The 17,372-nt window shown below is 38.9% G+C and overlaps 1 protein-coding gene across 18 annotated transcripts in view; it reads right to left on the bottom strand.

Annotated features, from left to right (window-relative positions):
- TRPM3 (transient receptor potential cation channel subfamily M member 3) overlaps positions 1 to 17,372 on the bottom strand; it is an 820,394-nt gene that overhangs the window by 110,491 nt on the left and 692,531 nt on the right. The window lies entirely within an intron of this gene.

Raw genomic sequence — 17,372 nt, forward strand, 5'->3', positions numbered from 1 at the left:
CCTCTAGATGCATCCATGTTGTCGCAAATAGCAAGATTTCATTCTTTTTCCATTGCTGTGTAATACTACATTATACACCACAACCTTATCCATTCATCCATGGATGGATACCTGGGTTGCTTCCATATCTTGGCTGTTGTAAATAATGCTGCGATGAGCATGGGGGTGCACATATCTTTTCAAATTAGTGTTTTTGTTTTCTTCAGATAAATGCCCAGAAGTGGAATTGCTGGGTCATATGGTAGTTCTATTTTTAATTTTTTGAGGAAGCTCCATACTGTTTGCCATAGTGGCTGCACCAATATACAATCTCACCAACAGAGCATAAGGATGCCATTTTCTCCACATCCTCATCGACATTTATTATTTGCTGACTTTTGGATAACACAGTCTGATTCTGATGTCCACACATTGATGGATTCAGTATAAACCATATACTTGTAGTAAAATAATTAGTGTGTGGAATGATAGATATTAATTCAGTTTACATAGGGATTTTTCCATAAAAATATATTTCTCATCTTTTCAGATAACAACAGAGACTATAAACTCATACTAGGGTCACTGGCACAAACAAGTGATAAACAGGAACATGTCAAAATGTACTGTCATCATTTTGAAGGGAAAAAAAGTGAAGGCTCCTTGGGGCTGCATTTGGAAAGGTTGTCTTTATACTTTTCTTCGCTTCTTTAGCTGTTCTATTGGTCATTGCTGACATGCCGGCATGGTTTAATTATTCCCCTTGCCATTTGTACACCACAAATTTATATGTCACCTAAATCAACAGTAGCAATACAAATCTGGGGAAGAACACATAGCCGGAAGCAGTCACTGAGCACAATGTGAGCTACCTGAAGGTAATATGATAAATGTCAAAGGAAAGCATGAAGCTGGTGAGTCTTGACTTTCCAAAAACTGAAAATACATCACTCAAGCATCGTCCTGGATGACATTTTGGATCAGTGTTTCTCAACTAGGATGACCAATCACTCCCGTTTGCCTAGTATAATCAGGATTAGCTCCCAAATTTCTGCATCTTGGGAGATACCTCAGTCTTGGACAAATCTGGATGGCTGGTCACCCTATTTTTAGCTGTGGTTGTACATTGGACTTGCCTGGACATTTGAAATATACTCATGCCTGGGACGCATCTCCAGAGATGCTGGTTTAACTGGTCCTGAGCATTGCAGCTTTTAAAAGCTCCCTAAGAGCTTTTAAGAACTAGAGGGTCTTAATTTATGTTCACATTAGAATCATGAAGACAAGGTTAAGAACCTTAAGTCTAGATAATATATGTTCATTCATTCACTCATTCATCTGTTTATTCATTAATTTGTTTATACATTCAAAGATGTTGCTTTCATGCCTTCTCATATGGCAGGCATTATGCCAGTGTGAGGACCAAGGTGAATAAGACAAAATCCATTGTCTTGAGAGCTTACATTCAGAGGAGGAAAGAGGTCTGTAATTAAATATACCATTTCATGCAATCATTCACTTTTCTGCTCAACAGAAATTTACTGAATACCATCTGTGCCAGGAACTGTTTTGTCTTTGAATATCCAATGGTGAACAAGATAGCTAAGAGTACCCTTTTCATGGAGCTTATAACTTCTATTAGTGGGAGAGTGGGATTCAAAAAATAAACGAGTAAACAAACTAATAACAGTGCAGTTTCAAACTGTGTAAGTGCTATGAAGGAGCAGTGTCATTCCCAGGATATGTGGGACCTTTTCTATATAAACAATTTGGGTCACTCCAAATCAATGTGGCAGCACCACCTGGCTACCCCATCTTGCATTGACCCCATGAGAGAAGTATTGCGCCAGTCAGCTGGAGTGATTTGCTGGCCAGACTGCCTTCCTGAAACCAGGGCTGGACATGTAGCCATTGGTTAACCTTGTAAACACAAGTCTGGGAGTTATTTGGGGCATCTGGCTGACCCCATGTGGGGAATAGATGATTGAAAAATGCCCTGAAGTACTGAAATATGTCTGGGGTCCATGCGGGTTCTGGTTTGGGCTCAGGGCACCCCACCCATATAGCTTGTAGCTATGGCTGGTGCCAGATCCCAGGTGGGCATGGAGAAGGCCCTTTAAAGAACCAGTATAAGGGTGATATTTCTAGTGCCCAGGGTGGTGGTGGAGTGCTCTGTTAGAATGAGTAGACAGCAGGCCTTCTTGAGAGTAACATTTGAACTGAGACTTAAATGATTAGTAAAAGCTGTCAAGTGAAGAATTAGGGGGAAAACCTTCCAGGAAGTGGAAACATCAAGTGCAAAGGCCTTGATGTAGGAATGAACACAAGTAGGGATAAGACATTAAAATGTGGTTTTATTATTTCCTCTTTCTGCAGGATGTCAGGGAAGATTTAAGTGCATAAATAATGACCACACATGGTTTTAATGGATTAGTTCACTAGACCAATTAGATGAAGAAAGATGTTCTATCAAAGGAAACAGTAGACAAATAATGGAGGAATTAAACAGCCCAGTGAATTTGGGAAATTCATGGTAAGACATTGAAGATTCAATGCTGGGGGTAAAGTGTGAGTTAGACGCAGAGAGAGATGAAGCTAGAACAGAAGGACTTATAAATGATGTGGAGGAGTTTCTCTTTCTCCTGAAGGCATGTGGAAACCACTGGAGGATTTTGTCTCAGAAACAATGCAGGCAGATTTATGTCTTAGAAAAACACTTTGGCAGCAGTGTGAAGAAAGGATTGGAAGGGCATTGGAGGAGGAAGAGTTAGGAAAGTTTTGCAATATTCTAGGTAAGGGATAATGAGGACCCGAAGGAGCAGCTTGGATGGAGGGGTATTTAGAAAGCAAAATTGATAGCGTTGGGTGATTGATTTAAAGTGGGCAGTCAGAGAGAAAGAGAAGTCAAAAGTGATCCCCTAGTCTCTAGTTTGGGAGCCTGGGTCCATACTGACCAACTGAGACTGGCAGTGCAATGCCAAAACAAGATTTTGGGGACAAAATTTCAGTCTTGAATATATTGAGCTTAAAATGCCTGCGGTAAATCGCAGTGAGAATGACTAGAGGTCCTTGGATATTGAGGTTTGGGGTAGGGGAGGGGTCAGGCATGGAGATAGAGGATTGGGAAACGTTAACCTAAAGGTCACAAGACGAAGAGGGCAGAGGATGGGTAATCGAATAACATCAATATTTAAAAGATACGAAAGCAAAGCAAATCTTTAGGAAAAAAACACACACAGAAAGCAGTCAGAGGGACAGGAAGATAACCCAGAGATGCCCTAAACTATGGGAACAGAGACTTTCAAGATGGAGGGGGTGGGGATCAATAGAGCAAAAGCTGAGAAGAAGAAAGCAAATAAGAAAGACTGGCCTTCCTTCTTTACAGTTCTTCTTATTACCAGGCACCAGTTTATGGATATATTAGTTTATGATTTATTTCCTTCTTCAGAATGTAAATCTTAACAGACCAGGGATTCACTGCTGTATTCTTAGAGTGTATGCTCAATAAGTCCTTGTTGAATGAATGAGTGAACCTAGCAGTGTGTACTGGATTTGGCCATTAAGAAGTCTTTGATGAAGTTAGTGTGTACCTTCAGTAGAATACGGGAATAGAAACATGCCTGCAACCTCGTCCCTCAAGGACATTTTAATGTGAAAAGAATGGAGGTGGGATGGGATGAAGGGAGAGATATGACAAGTTCATACATCCCTATATCAAAGAACAAAGTGGTAAGTGCCATAAACAAATAAGAAGTCCAGAGCCCACCCTTGTCAGCTGAGTCCCAGCAATGTGAGGAAGTAGAATTTCACTGAGGGGGAAAGGATGGTGGAGATTTAAACAAATGGAGTTCGTGGGAGGTTGAATGATGCCATTGCCCCTTGAAGATGTCCATATCCTGATCCTAGGAACCAGTGAAGATGTTACTTTATATGGCAAAGTAACTTTGTAGATGTAATTAAGTTAGAAGTTTTGAGAAAAGGAGATTATCCTGGATTATCTGGACAGCCCAGTCCAATGACGGGGGATCAAAGTAGTAACAGGGCACTGAGGGTGAAAGCAACAGGTTGGACTGATGCAAGGAAGAAGCCATGCATCAAGGAATGCAGGCAGCGTCTGGAAGCTGAAAAAGGCAAGGAAATGATTCTCTCCCGAAGCCTCCAGGAGGAAGGCAATTCTACCGATACCTTAATTTTAGGCTTCCAGCCTCCAGAATTCTAAAAGAACTAATTTTTGTTGTGTTATGCCACTAAATTTATTGTAACTTCTTATGGTAGCAATAGGAAACTAATACAGAGCTACTAAAAATACTATTGTTATACTATTGTTACTGCTGTTATATTATTTCTGCCTTAATATGGAAAATAACATTTCCGTTCCTTTTTGTTACTCAAATTCCCATTTTTGTTTTTATCTTAATTCTATTAGATTCTAGTACCAATACTCACAATTAGTGATTTTGCCAGAGTGTACCCAAGCATCTCTTGGTTGGTAGATTGAATTCTTCTCTAGAAGTTTTTGCAAGAATTACTTATGGGAACAATAAGGTCAGAGTTCTAGAATGTTTTAAGCTTGTTTTTTATTTGTTTGTTTTTGCTTTTTTTAGTAGTTTTTATAGTTGACTGACAGTGACTCAATATAAAATCTGTTGCTAAACAACAAGTGCTGGCGCGGATGCGGAGAAAAGGGAACGCTGGTGCACTGTTGGTGGGAATGCAGATTGGTGCAGCCACTATGGAAAACAGTTTGGAGGTATCTCAAAAATCTGAAAATGGAACTACCTTATGATCCAGCAATCCCACTCCTAGGTATCTATCCGGAGAAATCCAAAACTCCAATTCAAAAATCTTATGCACTCCTATGTTTATTGCAGCACTATACACAATAGCCAAGACCTGGAAACAACCGAAATGCCCATCAGTAGATGACTGGATTAAGAAACTGTGGTATATTTATACAATGGAGTATTACGCCGCCATAAAGAAGAAAGAAATCTTACCATTTGCAACAACATGGATGGACCTAGAGAACATTATGTTAAGTGAAATAAGTCAGAAAGAGAAAGACAAATACCATATGATCTCACTTATATGCGGAATCTAAAGAAAAGAATAAGTGAATGAACTAATCAGAGACAGTTTTGGAAACATGGAGGAAAAACAGAGGGTTGCTAGAGGGGCGGGGGGCTGGGGATAAGGGGAAGGTGAGAGGTTTTGGGAATGTACAGAGGGATAGTGGATGGGGGGAGGGGGGTTCACACAGTGTGAGGGATATAAATGATAAACGTCTAAGTTTTGCTTTGTCTTGTGCACCTGAAACTAATTAAAAAACAAAAAACAAAAAACAAAAAAAAAATACTGTTTTGTCATTCAGTTTGTATAAGTAAAAAATAAAATAAAAACACTATGTACAAAAATAAAAAATAAAAAATAAAAATAAAATAAAATAAAATCTGTTGCTATATTTTCTCCTGACATCGACTATTACTGTAAGAAGGTCTGAGGCCATCTTGATTTTCCACCTCATAAAGGACTTGATCATTTTGTCTGGTGGCCCAAAACATTCTTTATTTTCTTTAGTTTTTCTCTTTGAAGTTCAGTAACTCTACAAGGATATGTCTGGGTGGTGAGGCTTCTAATCAGTTTTTCCAGCATAAGGTGGCCCTGGCAATACCTAGATCAAAGTTTTAAAAAAATGTTAATACAAAATTCCTTAAATTATATTTTTAAATTATGCCATTATATTTAAAATATTTGTTCTGATCCATTATTTTGGTTTTATTCTTTGGAGACTAATTATGTTTACATTGGCTGTCCATTTTCTGTCTTCTATAAATATCATTTCTCTTTAATCCTAATTAACTATCTCCATTTCATTTCTTTTTTGTTCACTTTCCTCACTTCTTTCCTTTGTATCCTGCATGGGCTTTTTCATAATGTATATTTGGTCTTGCACCATTTCTCATTTCTTCTGTACTTCTGTGATGATTTTATTTTTTCCCCTCTCCTCCCTGCATGCTACTCACATTTTACCTCCTATTGCTCCCCCACCTACTCAGATCCTGAATTTTAGCATTCCAACTTTGAACTATTTCTTCATAAATAAGTGCTTCACTGAGATGTAAAGATGTTTAATTCATAGTAAAATATTTGTTCATAATGTTCATCTGTTCCCAGGAAACATTTTTATAACGATTATTTTTTGTGTGTGTGAATACATTTTGCTCTTTGTTTTTTAAGAATGTATATGCTAATCCCTTTATATTATTTTATAATTTAGTGAGTTGGTTTATAATGGGCCCAGGGTAGCAGTCCAAGCTAGTTATTAATCCCACTGGAAAACTTTCTTTTCAGCTATCACAAAGACAAACTCCCTCCTGCAAACATGGCTTATGTGCATAATTCTATATGTAGCCCACCTTCTCTCCTTCTATGTACCAAAGTCACAGTCAGGAGGGTCTCCTGCCACCATCCAACTCACTGTCATTCTTGCACACGCTGTTCCAGACAAAGAGAGAAACTTGCGCCTTGCTTGGGGTGCTCATCTACGAATTACATTTTTGTTGGTGCTTTTTGAAGATTGCCACTGCTGGTTTCTCTCTCCTCAGCTTTCACCTTTCCTCCCACACATCTCCTGCATATACAAATACTTTGTAACATTGCTTAGTTTTACCAAACATGCAGCTTGCTTGTGTTTTCTTCCCTATTCATTATTGGCTTTGGAAGCTTTCTAGGAGAAGAAGGGAATGATGCGTTATGTAACCGAGTCCATGCTGGAAGTCCGAAAGAGGAGTATCTTTGATCAGAGATTTGCATTAGTAGTATTCCTCTAATTGAAGAATAAAGGATGGACAGGAGCGTGCTCAATAAGAAACAGGAAGATCCCTTAAGAGGTCATTGAAATAAATCAGGTCAAAATTACTGAAGGCCTAACAGTGCTGAGCAAGCACAGAAAAAAAAGGAGAGACATGACAGATTATTGTAGTGGCAAAAATGCCCAAAATTAGCTAAGAATTAGCTTTAACAAAGGGAGGAAGAATTTGATGGAGGCTTTGAGCCTGGATAACTGTAAAGATGATGCTCTATGAATATAAGTGGGGAAATCAGGTACAAACCAGCTTTTCAGGGAAAGACCATTTGTCTTTATTTTTATGCATTTCTTAAGACAGTTAATTTGATTGAATTTGAGGTGCCTATTGACACTGAAGGGAGTTCCCAGAAAGCACTTAGAAGAGGGAGCAGGAAGGGTAGCTAGGATTTGAGTTAAATCTGGAAGTCATTCACATAGACATGATATTTAAAATCACGATACTAAGTTTGACAGAAGGCAGAATGAAAAAGTAAGAGGGTTCCATGAAGGAGACACAGGAGTGGTCGGAAAGGCAGGATAGTATCTCTGACACCAAGGAAAGGTCAAAATAAGTATAATCACCTTCATACACTGAGAGCTAATTATATGCCAGGGATTTTACACATATTATCTCATTTTGTACTCACAAACACTGAATAGTGACTATCTCAATCCCTGCTCTGCAGAACAGAAAACAGGTTCAGACAAGTGGAGTGATTTGTAGGACCAGGCTTCCAACTGAGGCCTTCCGTCATAAGAAAGAGCTGCAGTGAGAAGCAGATGAAGTCAACTGTCAAAAGTTGCTAAAGGTTCAGGAACATGACCCTTGGAGTTAGAAGAATACATACTCGTATTTGGGGTCTTCAGGAGAACTAAAAGCTGTGAGAGTAAACTGGGTGGGGCAGAAGCTGGAATGCAAGAATTTGAAGAGTGACTGAGTCAAGAATTTAGAGTGAGCGGAGGTTGAGGATAACTGGTAGAAAGCAGACTAACATTCAGAGTATGATGGTTAAGAGGACAAGTAAGGTGTTATGTTGAGGGGCTTGGTGGGAGGAGTCAGGGTCTTCTTAGGTGACAGGGACCCTGAATGTGTTTATAGCAGAAGACAAAGAGCCACTGGAGAGAAAGGGAAGAGCAAATACACGTTGGATGAAATCCTGGAGAATGGAGGCCAGGGGTCATTGGTTGTAGCAAAGAAGAGAGGTCTTCAGAGTGAAGAGGAAGAGCAAAGAGGCTGAATGAAGAAACTAATATTCCTGAGTGGAAAAGAATGATAGGAAGGGAACTTGGATGAACCTAAACACTGTAAGTGAAGGAAGAGAGGGTGCCATCAGCTGAGAGTATGAAAACCAGGAAAGTGGAAAGAACCTAACTGAAATGTGACTTCAGTTGGCTGTCATGTGACTTAGGCTGCTAGGATACACCTTCATTTGTTTCCCAGAGCAGAGACTCCGTCTACCCTGGGGAGCCTCTCTTAGGAATGTGACTATCATATGGAGAAAAAACAAATTAAAGCCTTGAAATATACACATAAAAAGTAGATGAGGTCTGTGTGTAATTTATTCGTTGCTCTATTTTCTGGCCCTGAGTGATAACTATCTCTTCTTGGTAAAAATAACTTTAGCAAACTCCCAGGAGAAGGTAAAAGGAATCAGGAAAAATTGAATTAACTTTAGTGGAAGAAATTTAGATTTAGCTTGTAAGAAACAAAACAGACAGCTGAGTGAAAGAGCCCTTTGCAGCAAGATGGGTTTTTTTTTTCTTGGTTTATCTTTACTAAATAAGAAAGATAATGGTAACTAATATTTCTTTCATGCTTAGCTTGTGCCAGGCACTGTTTCTAAATGTTAATATGTTGGACTCTTAGAACAAACTACAAACTATGAAGTGCCACAGAAATGCTTCCAAAATGAAGAAGCTGGGAAATGCTAGAGATGAGATTCAAACCCATGCAGTCTGGTTTCAGAGCTCGTTTTTTTTTTTTATTCATAGAAACTTAGCGAATTTCATTGAACTCATGATACCCACAAAGGGAAGTAGGCAAAAAGGCTTTTGTGTCCTCTATAAAAAAACAACCTACACCGCATTAATAAAAAAAGCCAGAATATTCTCTAATGCCAGATAGTTAAGCCCCAAATGGTAAAATATTACCTGAGATTCACATATCAGTTCCTTTAATTCTTTTTTTTTTTATCAGTCAAGCCATTTGTGTTTGGAGATTTATTTATCCAGTTTTATTGAGATATAATTGACATGTATCATGTACTAGTTTTAAGTGTACACATAATGATTTGATATATATACATATTGCAAAATGATTACCACAATAAGTTTAATCACAAAGTTACCATTTTTTTTCCTTGTGACAAGAACTTTTAGGATCTACTGTCTTAGTAACCCTCAGATATACATCACAGTATTAACTCTAGTCACCATACTATACCTTACATCTCCAGGATTTATTTATAACTGAAGTTTGTATCTTTTGGCTACCTTCACTCTTTTCACCCCGGCATTCCGCCCCCCCCTACCCCCCCACCCCGAAATCTTCACATCTTCATTTTACTGCCCCAAGGAGAGCTGGACCCCTAGATGGTTTCATTTACTCAACAGCTTTTTATAAAACTCTTTGACAGCCTTTGTTGTAGGCACTAGCGAAACAAGGTGGGACCAAAGTTTCTGCCCTCAAAGAAAAATAAAATCTCTCCCTCTTCCTCTCCCCCTCCCCTCCCCCCCTCTCCCTCCCCTCCCCTTCCCCCTCCCCTTCTCTTTCTCGCTCATATTTTTGTTGTTGTTTTCCTCTCCTGAGTCCTCCTTTAGGTTCTATTACTGAGTTTCTGTTTGGATGGAATCTTTCCAAGTCTACTTAATAGTCTATGTCAGCTTCTGAAGTGAGTCACAATGAATTCAGTGTTGTTCGTTTTCTTTGGAACAGCAAAGATTGCTTCTAAACGGGCTTCCTCCACTCCGCCCTGCCACCCTCATGCTTGTCTCAGTCCTTCCATATCTATGCCACCCCGCCCTGATAGTCATAAATAGGAGTTCTCCATTTTCAACAGTCATGCTGTCAAAATGATTCCTAACAAAACAGTGACTTAGGTGATTTTTATTTTATAAAAGGATTCCCTTCTACAAAAGTATTTCTTATCCTTCATTAGAAATTTATGAATGCATTTAAGGTATGGTGTGGTTCAAAAGGTACAGTTTGCAAATACACTTTAAGGAAGTTGTTGATTGGATGAAATGATGTGTTCCTGTGTGGGCAGAATCAACCCTGTTTGGACTTTCTTATATCCTGTTTATTTGGAGGCTCTGATTTCCAGTATTAATAAGATTTTTAAAAAGAATCTTTCTCTCAATGTGAAATTCCTCTGAAAAAATTGGCATATTACTTATTTTGTATTTCTGTAGGCTGTTTATTCCATATAATAGGCTTGGCATTCTGAATTGTAGAGGTGCATTAAAATTTCCCCTGGACATAGAAATCTCTTTTATTTGCGCATTTTTAGCATTTTGTTTGCACTTTAGATTATAGTATACTGTGGTATATTATGGCATATACTTCTACCATCTATAGGTCTTTGAAGACTTTGTAGCACTTAAGAGGTCATTTATCCCTGATATTAAGAATGATACATGTTGGCCTCTTGGAGAACTGAATGAGATACCTACTAGCCAGATGGCAGCTGCCTAGCTCGATTCTGAGGGGTGTCAGGTTGCCCTTTACTGGAAAGCAGGTGCGTGGTGAGTGCAAATAGAGGCTGTAATGACTTCTTGGGGTGGAAGAGAAGGGCACGGAGCTTACTTATTACCTGTGGGGGCTCAGAAAAGTTACTTATCCTCTCCAAGATTTAGTTTCTCATTTATAAAACACGACCAATAATATCTCCCTCAAGGGATTGCTTTGAAGGCTAAATAGAATAATAGATGAAAACATTGCTCTGTGTTAATGCACTGTGTTAAAGCACTGCAAATATTTTTCATGTCTTACATATTTCTGACAATAACTTTACCAGGTTAATGAAATAATTCAACAAATTTATGAAGTTAATGTCATCGTCATGCAAACACTCCTGGATGGAGACTAATTCTCAGCCAGACTTTTTTTATTTATTTTATTTTTATTATTTTTTAAAATCCTTTTTTATTTTTCAATTATAGCTCAATATTATTTTACATTAGTTTCAGGTATACCAGCTAGACTATCATTATGATTTCTACCATGGTCAATGTGAATGATTAGGTCCTAATGAATTTTCATAAAAGGAATACTTATTGTCGAGTGAAATAGTAATTCTCAGAATTAACTACTGGCGGTCTCTAAATTACCTAGGGTTATGTACATGTCAGGATTGACAGTGGGCATTAGGAGTGGTTTTTCTGACAAAGCTTGGGGAATTGATCAAATGCTACCTTTGACAGAGGTTTTTGTTTTCTTCTGACACTCCAGTGAGCAGAAGTTTAGGTACTAAGATATAAAAAAGAAGAGGGAAATTTGTTAAATACAAGAGTCAGCATTTAGATATACATGCTTGATTTGGATGAAAGAATGTGATTCTTTGCTAGGAATGTGAATTGAGAAGACTGATTGTGTATTTCTCTCTGGGCAGCCTAGGCCCTGGACACTAGGTGTTTCCGTAAGAGCCATAGCACACAATTAGGATATGCGTCTGGCTCCTTCTCAGGCTGCCGGGTGTAACCGGACATTGCTCCGTGCGTGGCACCTGCTGCGATCTGCTGAGGGAGTCGCCACCCCCTTCCTGACCTGTCAGAGGTGACCAAGGGCCCCTCAGGGAATGAAGGCTGTTTCTCTTCCTTTTGGCATCATGTCTGCATGAAGTAACGACAGGACTCTTTCTCTCCTGGGTCCCTCCACTTCCTAACCACTGGGTCCAGGGGTGGCAGGAGGTGGTGATTAAGCTTTATTTTGTTTTTCACTTATTTACTGGCTCTGAGTGTTCTGTGTAAGGTCTCACTCACTTTGAAAAACTGTTCTTAGTTTCATTTTCAGAGCTAGGATACTACACTTTTACGGACCAATGCTATATAACAGCCTTACAAAATCAGGTGGTCTGTGATGACAGTGGCCAAGAGTTTCCGCATTAATTTGCCATTATTTCCTCATGCCCTAATGACATATGCAAGCAGAAAGGTCAAATGAAATTATATGGCTTATGATTAATAACGTTGTAAAGCACTGTGCTATTTATTTCCTTCTTTTTGCTGACCTACCTAAAAGGATGAGTTCTCTTTATTGCGCTCTTTCTGCAATAAAAGAAGCCAATACTTCACAGAAGTTTCCCATTGACATGTTAAAAAAAACAACACTTTATAAAAGTGTTCCTGTGTTATGCACAATATGCAAAACTGAGAAACTTTATCAATGTTAAGACTGAGGGAGTAAAAGAACCAAACATTCTATTGGATTATTGTTTGCTTGTGATATGACAAAAATGAATTCATTTACATAGCTGGGTTAAGTAAAATAATTGCATCTTCCATATTGTGATTTTTAGCAGGATTCTATGGAAACACATACCCTGGAGTTGTGGGACATTTTCTGGAATTACTGAATTGATGATTTCCTACCTACTGTTCTCTTTTTCTTTTGCACATTCTGTCTCTTTCTTTGAGAACTAGGTGATCCAGGTATTATTTTGTACTTTATTTTTACTAATGTTATACATGCCCAGAGTTTAGAGTCATCTTCCTACAAGATTTGTTATAAAAATCACAAGTCTCATCACCCAATCCTCTTTCCCCATAGGCAGTCATGCATTTCTCGTAGCTGATTATTTTGGTTCTCCACGGTAGCTGGTCTTCAAAGATAGCTGCCAAGGAACTAGACCTCCCAGTATTCACACTCTTGGTACATCTGCTCCACATAGAATCTGGCTGGTCTTATGATTCACTTTCGCCAATGGAATGTAGCAGAAGTGACACTACGGGTTGTGGCAGCTCCTGCTTTTGCCTCCTACACCTGGTGAAGAACTGTCATCTTGAGCCTGCCTTCTTCATCCTCCAGGGATTTCCAACACCCTCTTCCACGTTGGAGCTCCTGTTTCCTGTGTTTCCTGGTTCCTGTTTTGTTTCCTCTTTCATTTTAGTGGAACACGTGCTCCAATAATTTCCAAAGAAGTGGTTTGCGGTAATTGAAGTGTGTGACAACTCATGTCTAAAGATGTCTTCATTCTACCTTTAAAGGGACTGGTAGTTTAGATATAGAACTCTAGATTGCAAATAATTGTTCTTCAGAAATTTTAAGGTATTGCCTGATAGCTTGTTGTTTAGAAGATTACAACTTTTGGGCTCCTGGTACTTTGAATGTGACCTGTTTTTCTCTTTGGAATCTCTTAAGATATACATTTTTGGTCCCTCATGTTCTGCAATGTCACACTAACATGACTTTCTATAGGTTTATTTTCACCTATTGTGCCGGGCACTCAGTGGGTCCTTATAATCAGGAAACGTATTCTGGAGTTCAGGGACATTTTCTGGAATTGTTGCATTAATGATTTCTTCACTTCTGTTCACTCTTTTATTCTTTCTGACTCTTTCTGTACTTTCCGGTGAGTTCTTCAACTTTATTTTTTAATTTTTCAATGTATTTATTTATTTTTTTGATGCTGCCATTTTAAATTTCTCAGAGCTGTCTTTAGTTCTTGAATTAAACATAAGATGCTTTTTTTTAGTGATTCAAATATTTTCTTTGATTTTTTTGAGGATATTAATGACAACTGGGATGAAGGTTCCTTCTCCCTACATAGGTGCTGTTCGCTCTGCATTGTATTTCTCTCTTTGCTTTTCTATCTATCTTCTAAGTTAGAGGTCTTTCTTGTAAGGTCAGACAATTAAGTTTGTGAACTTTCTACCATGCACTTACACAGTGAAAAGTTCGTGAACTTAATTGTTCCACCTTTTGTATGATTGGTTGTCTTTGGTCAGCTTCTCATTTTTAAGAGTGGGGCACTAACGTGCTGATGGGAAGCCCTGAATGCCTGAGTGGAGATTATCAACTATGAACTTCATTGTAAGATAAACTGGTTGGGCTCCTTAGATGGGGACATCATTGATATTAGTATTTAGGTCTTTTCTCTGAAGAGCATGAGGTTTTAAAGAAAAGGCTCTGCCAATCTCCTGCCCGGAGAATAAAGACTCCAGCCACCAGCACGCTGGGAACCAACTGGTGGAAGATGGCTGGAGGCTCAGCATCCAATATGTATTAATTTATTAACCTTTCCCCCCTTCCCACACCATTTTCAATAATACAGCCCAGCCCTCACCTTGCACCTGGTGTCCTCTGGTCCAGAGAATCTGTTTTACCCTCTTCAGAGAATAAATCTTTACTTTTTTGCTGGAGAGCGCTTTGGGGATTGGTGAAGGGATATGTCATTCTAGTTGCTTCTTAAAATAGGCTCAACAAATTCTTTTGTATTTGCCTCCCTTTTTTCAGGTTCTGGGTACTCCAATTTTTGAGCCTTTTGAAGTGTAAGTCAGTTTGATACCAGCTTAGGGTTCCATTATTTTTTTTCTTCTAGTCATGTGGTTCTGCAAGGTTAATATATTTAGTTTCCCAACATGGAAGAGCACAAAGTATCGTTTCTATCCCAATTCTTTTAAAAATCCTTTTATTCTTGTTTTGGAGTGATTCTCAGGAGAGTTAGTAAATTTATGTGTTCAGTGAACTATATCTATCTAGGAGTCTGTTTATATATTTTTTTGCTTCAAGGAAAGTTTAGTCATCACTGATTGTTCAAAACATGTCAAAACTGAGGGCAATTTTAATATCCAGTCCAGGCCATTGATGTGCAGGATGCAGAGCAAGTGTTTTGGACTCAGATAACCTGGGTTTTTGTCCAGACGCTACCAATATCTACCTGTGTGATTTTGGCCAAGATACTTAGGCTCTCCGTGCCTCACTTTCCTCAATTATAAGATGGGTGACACTGAGAGTACTTGTCCCATTGTGGTATGATGAGGATTAAATGAGTTAATACTTGTACTACAGTAAGCACCATATTAGTTGTTATTGTTGTGTTAGTTTTACTGTTATTATCATTACTATTTTTGTTATTAATGTAAAGTACTCATTTCAGACTCATGCTGCTGCTATGATGTGATGAATTTAACAAATGAAGCTGATTCATTGCTCTCAGGCAGTCAAGGAAGAAAAAGTCTGATTCCTAGCTCTGCTGGGCAGTCAGCAGTGAGGACTACTTTACAAGCTGGTAGTCACTCACAAGTTTTGGGTTTGCAATTAGCTTAATGTGTAGATCACTTAGCACACTGGCACTGAGGCATGAGCAAGCTGCAGAATGAAAGGGTGTTTAGCTTCTGTGTGACAAGGGGCCAGGGATGACCACATCTGTCATCAGAACTGGCTGCCTGATGCAGAAAAGGAATAATGGCCTGGGCATCTGCAGACCTGGATTCTACTTTCCCTTCATCCAAACACCAGCAGAGGCATCACAGTGGCCTAGATGTTTATGGCTTTCTCCAGCTTTAAAATTCCACAACGAGACAAGCTTATGGACATGGTCGTAATGTTGGAAGTACACTGGGAATGGCCTGTCCAAGACTGCAAACTTGGAAGATGTGCTGTTCACGGTCCTTGTAAATACTTGAATCTACATGTTGCAGCACGTTTCCTGCTAGTGCTTATGGCCTTGGGGCAAAGAAGGAGAGCATACTCTCCTGCTCGGATGAGAGATTGAAGCCCCACTCTCACATTTACTACCTATATGAAACGAGCTGGAGAAATCACTCTTTCCTTGGAGTTGGCACCAGAACTCTGTTTAGGGGAGGGGCTGTCTTTGTTTGCAAAATACCTTGCCAAGCTGCTTAGGGCAGATGAGCCCTTCAGGGCGGAGGCCACAATATCAGAGACCAGGGATGGACTGCTCTGTAATACAGAATTGTACACCTGAAATCTATGTTATTTTACTAACAATTGTCACCCCAATAAATTTAAAAAATAAATTTTAAAAAAAAGAAAAAAAAGAAAGGAGAAGAGGACTTCGTGTTACTCTTAAGGGGAAGCATGAGGACGAAGCAAACAGTGGGGAGAAGAAGATGGGGGAAGCCTGTGGGACAGTGTGACACTGGGGAAGTCATGGGTGAAGGATCCATGGAAAGTTCCCTGTGTGAAATGGCCAGAGGATGTCAACATTGGAAATGCCTGCTGTTCAATTAGAAATTGTTCACATTATTGAGAAGTAAACCTCTCTTCTATCCCTACCTATATTTTAGAAAAGTCTACTATGTCTGTTAAATGCTTTGTGTAAGTGAATTTTGTTGTTTGTTTTGAAACTGTAGAAGGGCTGAGTTTTACATTTTAACTTCTATGAAGAGGAACAGAAATAACACCCATGAAATCAGGAACTTGAAAGCAGGGGTGACTGAGAAAATTTACATCTTCCAGGAATTTACAGAAATCCTAGGGAGTGTGTAGGATTTGCATTTCTGTGGATTATTCGGTTGAGAGGTTAGAGTCCACATTAATGAAATTTCCAGGGTTAAGCAGGCCTCAGCATATGTCTGGGTTGTTTATGTGACTTTGGCTAGTGATTGATTGGGCCAGGACTCCACTTCTTTCAGTCCATGGATATTTATTGAATGCTGACCATATGTCAAGCATTTTCCTGGGTGTTGGACTACGAAGGCAAAGAAGACCATCCTTTTCCTTTGGCAACTTTCTAATTGCAAGGTGGGGTTTGTAACCAGGGTGATAATATTAGGTTGATTGCAAAAGTAATAGAGGTTTAAAAAGTTAAAAGCAATTGCGAAAACCGCAGTTACTTTTGCACCAACCTAATACTTCTCAGCCTGCCTGGATCTTCTCGGTTTATTCCAGTTCTCGCGTAATTTTCAGTACTGCCTACTTTCATGCCTAAGAAAGTCCCAGTTTGGAGATAAATTATCTGGTAACCATTGCACAGAGTGGTAAATATTAGATGATTAAAATTTATGTGAAAATGCTTTGTGAATTGTAAAATATTATACAGAGAAAGGGATTAAGAAATTTAAGCACTTTTCTTGCATTCTCCTATTAGAGACAAACAGAAAGGTCTGAAATGGTTATCTATTTTGGTCTCTGTTATTGCTCTGAGATCTACTTGGATTTGCAAGAAAAATAAACTTGCCAGGAAATTAATTTCATTTTAAGGCAGCTTAGCATGTGCTCAACCATTTTCAAGACTAAACTCCTTTTTGTGGTCTGTTTTGGATCCTTACATGTATCCTTGAAATTTATTTTTTGGTTATCATTTTCAAATTTATGGGGCATTTCAAATTTAACATTTTCTGATTCCAATGGATTTTGGACACGGGGCACATGCCAGTTCCCTAAGAATTTTTAAAGACTGTTTTAGAAAGGAATGGGTATGAAAGTATACTACTAGGTGGTATTTATCATAAAGAAGGCATACTGCTTTCCCTCAAAGAGCTTCCAGTGTAACCATCTCATGTGTCCCTTATATCAACCTGCATGAGAGAGGGATGGTTTCCCTTTGCACAGGGAAGGGACACTGAGGCATTCTGAGGTTAA

The sequence above is a fragment of the Rhinolophus sinicus genome, linkage group LG04 (genome assembly GCF_036562045.2).
Source record: "Rhinolophus sinicus isolate RSC01 linkage group LG04, ASM3656204v1, whole genome shotgun sequence".
Lineage (NCBI taxonomy): Eukaryota > Metazoa > Chordata > Mammalia > Chiroptera > Rhinolophidae > Rhinolophus > Rhinolophus sinicus.